Below are 9,149 nucleotides of genomic sequence, written 5' to 3' on the forward strand. Positions count from 1 at the left end.
GTATTTGTTAGTGTCTGCCGAAATCCTCAAGGGAAGCTCCTGAGTTTCTCCCAGGGTTGTACATCTTTTCCTAGCACAGAGCCTGGCAGATGCTAATAAATGTTGTATGAATCTGTAAATGATGACTGAATATGGAAATAGGGAGTTCAATATGAACTAGTTTAGCCATGTCTCATGAGGAAGGGGGATTTTGAGTATTTGAGTCAAACATAAAAACTTATATAAAACAGAGAGAAAGGAAGGCCAGGTGCAGTGTGGCTCATGCCTGTAATCCCAGCACTTTGGGAGGCTGAGGTGAGTGGATCACCTGACGTCAGGAGTTCGAGAACAGCCTGGCCAACATGGCGAAACTCCATCTCTACCAAAAGTACAGAAATTAGCTGGACGTGGTGGCATGCGCCTGTAATCCCAGCTACCTGGGAGGCTGAGGCAGGAGAGCCGCTTGAACCTGGGAGGCGGAGGTTGCAGTGAGCCAAGATCATGCCACTGCACTCCAGCCTGGATGACAGAGTGAGACCCTGTCTGAAAATAAATAAATAAATAAATAATAATAATAATAAAACAGAGAGAAAGGAAAGTATCCCTGAGATTTTACTTGCTAGAGTAGAAGAAAAAGATCCTTATATTAACTTAGAAAAAAGAGAGAGAAAGATTATATGGGCATGAATAACAATGGATTTTCAGATTTAAACATTTATAATGCACATGTAACCTTCATTGAATACTCAGGCACCATGCCAAGCACTTTACATGCATAATCTCATTTAATGCTCTTAGCAAAACCGTGGGGTAGTTATTCAATTTCCCCAAATGTGAGTTTACCACAATTGAGATAAATAGGAGTTAGATAGGTGTATTAGTCCATTTTCACACTGCTGAAAAGACATACCTGAGACTGGGAAGAAAAAGAGGTTTAATTGAACTTACAGTTCCACATGGCTGGGGAGGCCTCAGAATCATGACGGGAGGCAAAAGGCACTTCTTACATGTTGGCGGCAAGAGAAAATGAGGAAGAAGCAAAAAGCGGAAAGCCCTGATAAACCCATCAGATCTCATGAGACTCACCTACCGTCACCAGAACAGCATGGGAAAGATAGGCCTCCATGATTCAACTACCTCCTCCTGGGTCCCTCCCACAACATGTGGGAATTCTGGGAGATACAGTCTAAGTTGAGATTTGGGTGGAGACACAGCCAAACCATATCAATAGGAGAGGGGCTGAGGTGGAGAGGAGAAGGGCATTCCAGGCAGAGGAATCTGCCTCGGTGCAAAGGCCCTGAGGCAGAAAAGAACTTGGTATGTTGAAGGGGAAGACAGAAGGCCAGGGGACTGAAAGATAGGGCACAAACAGCAAATGGGACAAGATGGAGCCATGGAGAGAGGTGGAGACCACGCCACATAGGTCTTACAGGCCACATTAAGGACTTGGTCTGTTATCCTAAAAGCACATTAAGGTTTTGGTCTTTATCCTAAAAGCAACCATGATCCATTGAAGAAGTTTAGACTGGAGGTAGAGAGGGAGGAGAATAGGAACTTGCTAGTGGTAGCATGAAGTTGATTTTTGCGTTCTAAAGAAGAATGGATCTGAAAATATCAATTTTCAGAGGAAAAGTGATGTGGGGGCTAGTTTAGAAGGAGGCTGTTGTGGTTGTTCAAGTCAGAGACGAGGGGGATTTTGAACTAGGATGGTGGCAGTGGAGATGGAGAGGAATTTGTGAATTTAGAAGAAGTGTTGGGCTGGTAGAATGGATAGGACACAGTGATGGGGTGGGATGGACATGGGGGAAGGCAAGGTCGGGGTGATGGCCAGTTTCTAGCTTGAACAGCGGGAAAATCAAGGTGTTGTCTCCTCAGGGAATACTGGGGCAGTGGTGGAGTTTCACGGTGGGAATGGGGGTAACTCATGGGGATAGGGCTCCGTAGAAGCCTGCCATCATGTACCCTTCCTATGGGGGAGGGTGCTGTGGGCTCGCACCCTATCATGATCATGGTTTTGACAGTGCATCCCAACCTTTCAAACACAGACAATGAAAGGAATCAGCATCGCTGGCATTTGTGCCGCTCTTATATTCCTTGTTGATATTTTTATGTATTCTATTATGGAGTACTTTCAGGATCCAAAAGGCTTGGTCCTGGAAACTACAATGCAAAATTCAGTGGCATTTTATCCATTCGTTTCCCTGAAAAGCCAATCTACATCAGCCTCTTTCATTCAGACGGGAGAACATAAGAGAGTCAAAGCTAAGGGAACAGGCAGTGCAGCGGAAGTTAGAATCTGTTAAGTTGTGTTCTTGCCAGAGCAGACTGCACTAGGCAACCCAATTTGGTGCTGGGGAGAAATGTTTGGAGGTTGAGGGAAGAGGAATGGGGAAGAATTCCCCATTCCATTCAGGGAGGGCTGGAATTCATCTCCCTGTGATCTGGACAGGTAGTGGGCACCTTGGCCCAGAGGTGATTCCTATGGGACTGTTGAGCATATAACCAGATTTTTGGCAAAACAGGGAACGGAGGTGTGTTAGGTTAAGATATTGAGGCTAAGCATGGTGACTCATGCCTGTAATCCTAGCAGTTTGGGAGACTGAGGCGGGAGGATCACTTGAGCCCAGGAGTTCATGACCAGCCTGGGCAACATAGTGAGACAGCATCTCTACCAAAAAATGAACAAAATTAGCCAGGTGTGGTGATGCATGCCTATAGTCCCAGCTACTTGAGAGGCTGAAGTGGGAGGATCACTTCAGCCTGGAAGGTCAAGGCTGCAGTGAGCCGAGATCATGCCACTACACTCCAGGCTGGGTGACAGAGAGAGACCCTTTCTCATTAAAAAAAAAAAAAAAAAAAAAGGAAATTGCCCACCAACTTGGTTGACATGCAGTAGGCTCTTAGTGCTGGAATGGACCTCGATCCAACTACCTTGCTTTCTGCAGAATTTAAGTCCCAGAGCTTGGCTCATAGTGGGACCACAAAGGCAATCCACTGACCGACTGACCTAGAGTAGTGAAGAGACTTGCCCCAAGTCTCACAAAGAATTATTGCCTGATCAGGGAACAGAAAGAACCCACTACATTATGCTGCCAAGTGACAAGCTAATAAACACGAGGTGTTTTTCCTCTTTGGTAATAGGACCCAAGACATGAACTATGAGCTTGGCAGAGAGTTTCACATTGCATTAAAAGGACAAATAGATTTATATAGGGGTAGTAAGTACTCACTCTGAGCCCAAGTGTGAATGAATGGATTCCAGCCTAACTACTGAAATTTGCTACGACATTGGGAGATGTGTCTACAAAGGGAGCTATAAGCTTTTTCATCTTTGGTTGATCTTGTGTGAATATTACAGGTAGTGAAGGTGTGAGCAAGATTTTTTTGCTAATTCTCAGGCAGCAGAGTCTTATAAAGTAATACTAATCATACCAAGGAAAAGAATCTTGCCCATTTGCGTAACTTTTTACTGCTTACGGAACTCTTTCATATGTATGTATTAATATTACCTAATTTGAATTTACTGCAATTCTTAGGTAGGTTCCATTAATCCCAGTTTACGGATGAGGAAACAGATGAGGTTAATGCCTGAGGCAGGGCTGGAACTAACCCAGAACTCATTTTTTCAAGTTGGAATTTCAGTATGAAATAGCCTTACTGGATCCAGGGTATGTGCATATTTCAACATTATCTGCTTTCAGGCTTGCAATCCATTATTAAGCCATTAGGCAACGATAATGATTTTGTATTTTTTTCTGAGGCTTTTCCTAAAAGTTTGCTGGACTCAGCATTTGAGAAGGTACTTTGCTGAAGCCCTTTTCTTATGTCTTGCCAGCCTCCATCTATCCTCAGAGGCAGAGAGGGTCTCCTGAAGAGTTTATGTGGAAACTTGACCAACTGACAACAGGAATTGATAGTGATGACCAAAAGGGGTTGCTTGATGTGCACCATAAAAATGAAACTCATTCAAACAACCAGGCCCTGCTCGCTGACCTCCTGGAAAATCTAATCTCGGTCCCTGTTGTGGAATGGATTGAGATTTGCTTTGAAAATCTTTGCAGAGTCTCACAAGGTTAAAAACAAAAGAACACACACACACGTGCGCGCGCGCACACACACACACACACCCCTGAAGTCAGATCCTTCTTGTTTCTTTCTCTCTTTTCCAAAAATCAATTGGCAAGAATTTGCAAAGTTGCCAGAATGAGGTCATGGGTAATAACTCATGTGGTTTTCAGAAACATAAATCACTCAGCCTGATGTAGTGGCTTTCCATCCCGTGGCAAGTCTTACTAAGCAGTAGCTGCAATGTGCGTAAAATATTTGGACGGCATGGTGGCCTTGGATTTTCTTCCATGTGGCATTCTCGTCAGAAGGTCAAGGGAATTCATCCTGCATCCTATTAATGTCAGGTGAATGCACACATGGCCAGAGGCACCCTCTCAATGAAGATTTAGCAGCTCTTAGCGGCTCTGTCCCTGACTGGTCATTTCAGTGTGAGTTAATGGGGTCAAAGTGGAGACAACTGTGGCAGAGTGGGGGCTGGCCTGCTCTGGGTTTGAATCCAGCAGGGCCAGCAGTAGCTAAAGTGAGATTTGCTGGGAAGGTTGCCAGAGTCATAAGCTGGAAGTGATATGGTTATTGTTTAGTATTAACATGAAAAAATGAATCTGGATATAATTTGTCAGATCTTGTGTTCTTCATATTGTTTTACACTGGGTCTCTAATCACATTTTTGCAACCTTCCTATCCCTGCCTAACCCCTGGGGAGAAATGAGGTTGCCACAACTAGAGGACATCTCACTGTAGTATGATCTAATAATCACTTTCCCGGGGCCAATAGATATTGAGTGTTTTTAAAAATTTACTGCCTCTCCCCTTATTAGAAGAGTAATGCCTATATGTAGAGTATTTGGAAAATATAGAAAAACACAGTGATTACTTAGTAGAGGAGTTGGCAACCTATGGCCCACAGGCCAATCTAGCCCATTACCTGTTTTTGTAAATAAAGTTTTATTGGAACAGTTGTGTGCATTCATCTCTATATATGTATTCTATGACTACTCTTGTTGGATAATGATAGAGTTGAGTAGTTGTAATAGAGATGGTATGGCTTGCAAATGCTAAAATATTTACTATCTGGCCCCTTATGGAAAAAGTCTGCTAAGCCTTGGCTTAGCACATAGGTGTTTAGTGGATATTTACTGATGAAATTAATTTATCTGTAATCCTACCACCTAAAAATAACCATGATTAACATTTTGGTGTATATTCTTCTATCTCTTCTCTGTGTGTAGGTAGCTATAATTACATTTTAGGAGGACTAAACCCTACATCCTATTTTTGTAACTTACTTTTGTCATTTAACAATATATTATGGGCATTTTCCAAGGCTATTTGTATGCAACATGAATCTTACACCACATAGGAGTTTATTGCGTGGATATGCCAGAATTATTTAACCAATCCTCTGCTGCTCCATAGTTATGCTGTATCCAAGTTTTCATTTCTATAGACAGTGCTGTGATAAGTCTCCCTGCACATTGTGTGTGTGTGTGTGTGTGTGTGTGTGTGTGTGTGTGTCTATGCCTCTGAGCCTAGAAGGAGAATTATTCCATTTCATACTGCTAATTATTTTTTCACTTAGGCATGCCATACCATTGCACTACATTGGGATTTCCTTGAGGGCAAGTATGCTGTTGCATATGTATTTCTATCAGCTCCTCCTGCCCTCTAACACAGACATAGTAGGTGATCATTAAATGCTTGGGATGGTGGTGTATGATAGAATGGCCCTCTCCTTCTCTCTGCTGGTCTAGATCATGCAAGTCTTGCTTCACGAGGCCTCAGCTGACTCCTCTACAACCCATTGTCCTTCCTTCTTCTGGTCATCTTATATTCAATACCACTCCCCTTTTAGACTATACTGTATATTCTTCAGAGCTCTAGACTATACTCTGTAATTCTTCGGAGCTTTCAGAGTGGCACAGTGTACATTATATTAGTTTCTAATGGCTGCTGTAGCAAATTGCCACACACTTGCTGACTTAAAACAACACACATTTATTTTCTCACAGTTTGGGAAGCGAGGAGTCTGCAATCAGCTTCACCAATCCAAAATCAAGGTGTGGCCAGAGCCACACTCCCTCCAGCAGCTCTAGGGGAGAACCTGTCCCTTGTCTCTTCCAGTTTCTGGTGGCTACCAGCATTCCTTGGCTTGTGGTTGCATCACTGCAATCTCTGCCTCCATGGTCACACTGCTTCCTCCTCTTCTGTGACAAATCTCCTTTTTTTCCCCCTCTCTTTCCTGTAAGGACACTTGTAATTGCATTAGGGTCCACCCAGATGATCCAGGATAATCTCCTCAAGATCCTTAATTTTAATCACATCTGCAACATTCTTTTTTGCCATTGAAGGTAACATTCACAGGTTCCAGGGATTAGGAGCTGGATGTCTTTTGGGAGTCATTATTCAGCTTACCACATACATTTCATTTATTCATTTAAAAAGATTTGTGAGGAACCAACTTGGTGGCAGGCACTGATGTTGTGTTAGCTGCCTTTTGTAACAACAGGGCAGAAAGGATTTGCGTATGAAGAACTATGGACAAAAGGGTTGAGCACTGGCCAAGCAGCTGGGAGACACAGGTGCTGGTACAGCTTTGGGGTGTGGCTGTCTGTTCCTCAGTTTCTCCTCTTGTGAATTAAGAGGTTGGACCAATTACTGTTTCTTGAAGTTGAGGCATGAGCACTACTGATCGTACAGGTTGAGTATTCCTTATCTGAAATGCTTGGGACCAGAAGTGTTTCAATTTTGGAGTTTTTGCATTTTGTAATATTTGCCTATTCATAATAAGACATCTTGGAGATGGGGCCCAAGTCTAAACGGGAAATTCACTTGCTTCATATACACCTTTTACACATAGCCTGAAGGTAATTTCATACAATCTTTTAAATAACCTGTGTGTTGTGTATCTAAGTTTTGACTGTGACCTGTCCTATGAGGTCAAGTGTGGGATTTTCCACTTGTGGCATCATGTGAGTGCTCAAAAAGTTTGGATTTTGGATTTCAGATTTTCAGATCAGGGATGCTCAATCTGTATATATACAGGATGATTTTAGGTGGTACACAGAGACAGAACTAAATAACATTAACTCACGACAACAGATAGTTCTTTTCTTTTCTTTTTTTTTTTTTTTTTTTAGGTGGTACACAGAGACAGAACTAAATAACATTAACTCACGACAACAGATAGTTCTTTTCTTTTCTTTTTTTTTTTTTTTTGAGACAGAGTCTCGCTCTGTCGCCCAGGCTGGAGTGCATGGCGCATCTCGGCTCACTGCAAGCTCTGCCTCCCAGGTTCATGCCATTCTCCTGCCTCAGCCTCCCATGTAGCTGGGACTACAGGTGCCCGCCACCACGCCCGGCTAATTTTTTGTATTTTTTTAGTAGAGACAGGGTTTCACCGTGTTAGCCAGGATGGTCTCGATCTCCTGGCCTCGTGATCTGCCCGCCACAGCCTCCCAAAGTGCTGGGATTACAGGCGTGAGCCACCGCGCCCGGCCAGATAGTTATTTTCTTTTTAGTCCTCTTTCAACCCTTCCTGCCTTCAACCTTTTTGATTACCTCAATGAGAAAGTTGCTCTTAGGTGCTAGCATGTCTTCAACACTTGCTTGAATACTTGCTAAACTCCTTTTATATTAAAAAATCAGGTCTCAAACTGCAGAATCTAAGTAGAATTTAATAACATTATTTTGCGTTCATTGTGTTTATTTTTATAGTTATATTCCATTAGTGGCACATTTTTTTGGGGGGCAGGGTTCCATTTATGGTGGTACCATAAAGCATCCCAGGTAAAAAGTAAGATGATTTAAAGAAATATATTAGACAAATATACAGCAGGTAGTTTTTAGAAGGGGCACATTGTAAAGATGGCTGTGAGGTTTGGGAAAGATTTAGATGTTTCCAGCAGGCCCCCAGTTCTCTGACTTCTATTTTAGCTCTGGGAGGAAAGTATGATTAAAAACATAAAGAGAAACATCATCAGTCAGAGGACGCAGCTGGAAATTCAGCATTAATGAATTCTGATCTCTTCTCATTTAAATGGATCTGATCCTTCAGGGACCATTGGGCAGCAAAATCGTGAATATTAATCTCGTGTTGAAATTGATCACACCCAGCCAGCTTTAACTCAGAGCTTCTGGTAGTAGGCGGTGTGGCCTCACTCTGGCTGTTCTTTGCATTTCACTGAACATCTGGAAGGTGTGGAGGCAACTTCTGTCTGACTTCTTCATGGGAAGGAATGGCTATTATTTGGACACAGCACAGATGCTATGGGGAAACCCTCTCTCCCTCCTGTTCTGCTTTCTGCTGCCTGCTTCCTATTGAGGGGGACTGGTTTAGCAATCTGGGTAGGGGTGGTCAGGGGTCCGCAGAGCTGGATTTCAGCTTTCAGACCACTGTGGGAAGTGGGACTCCTTTCTTTAATTTCTTCAGCCATGCATGTATATCCAATGCTAATTCCCTAGTGTGTTGGGGACCTCATCATTTCCTCTTACATAGAAGAAAATTTTCCTGATTGACAGCATCATCATTATTAAATAACTCCTATTTTTTTTCAAAATACTAGCCAATATACTGTGCTTCCTTTTTGGAGGAGCTGGTGGTGGTGAGAATCAGTGTGGGAGATGCCAGTCATTTCACCCAGCACTGCCTTCCCAGCATATGTGTTCCCCCATCCCCTAGAAAGCTGCAAGCAGATAGAATTTGCTTCAGGGAAGCCTTTGGAGTTGATATGCTTTGATTCTCTGCGCTAAGCCTGGCCTTTACTACCCTGAATAATCGTAAGGTGGCGAAAGACAGAGCATAAAAACCTGGCTCACTTGGTATAGTACATATAGCAGGCTCTCATCTCTCTGGCAACGTGGTACAAGATTTGGGGCCAAAAGATTTCTTAATATTTACATGAAATTAGGCATGTCGCTTCACCTCTCTGTGGCTCAGTCTCCTCCTCTGCAAAACGGGATAATATAGTAACTCCCTCCTAAGGCTGTAGCATAGGTTCAAGGAGACAATTCCGGGAAGCCCACAGCTTCAAAATGTCTGCTCTTACTTCCTCCATCCTGCAGATGGGAAAACCAAGGCCCAGAGAGGTTAACTGACTTGCTGA

Source organism: Mandrillus leucophaeus, unplaced genomic scaffold, assembly GCF_000951045.1.
Source record: "Mandrillus leucophaeus isolate KB7577 unplaced genomic scaffold, Mleu.le_1.0 Scaffold637, whole genome shotgun sequence".
Classification (NCBI taxonomy): domain Eukaryota; kingdom Metazoa; phylum Chordata; class Mammalia; order Primates; family Cercopithecidae; genus Mandrillus; species Mandrillus leucophaeus.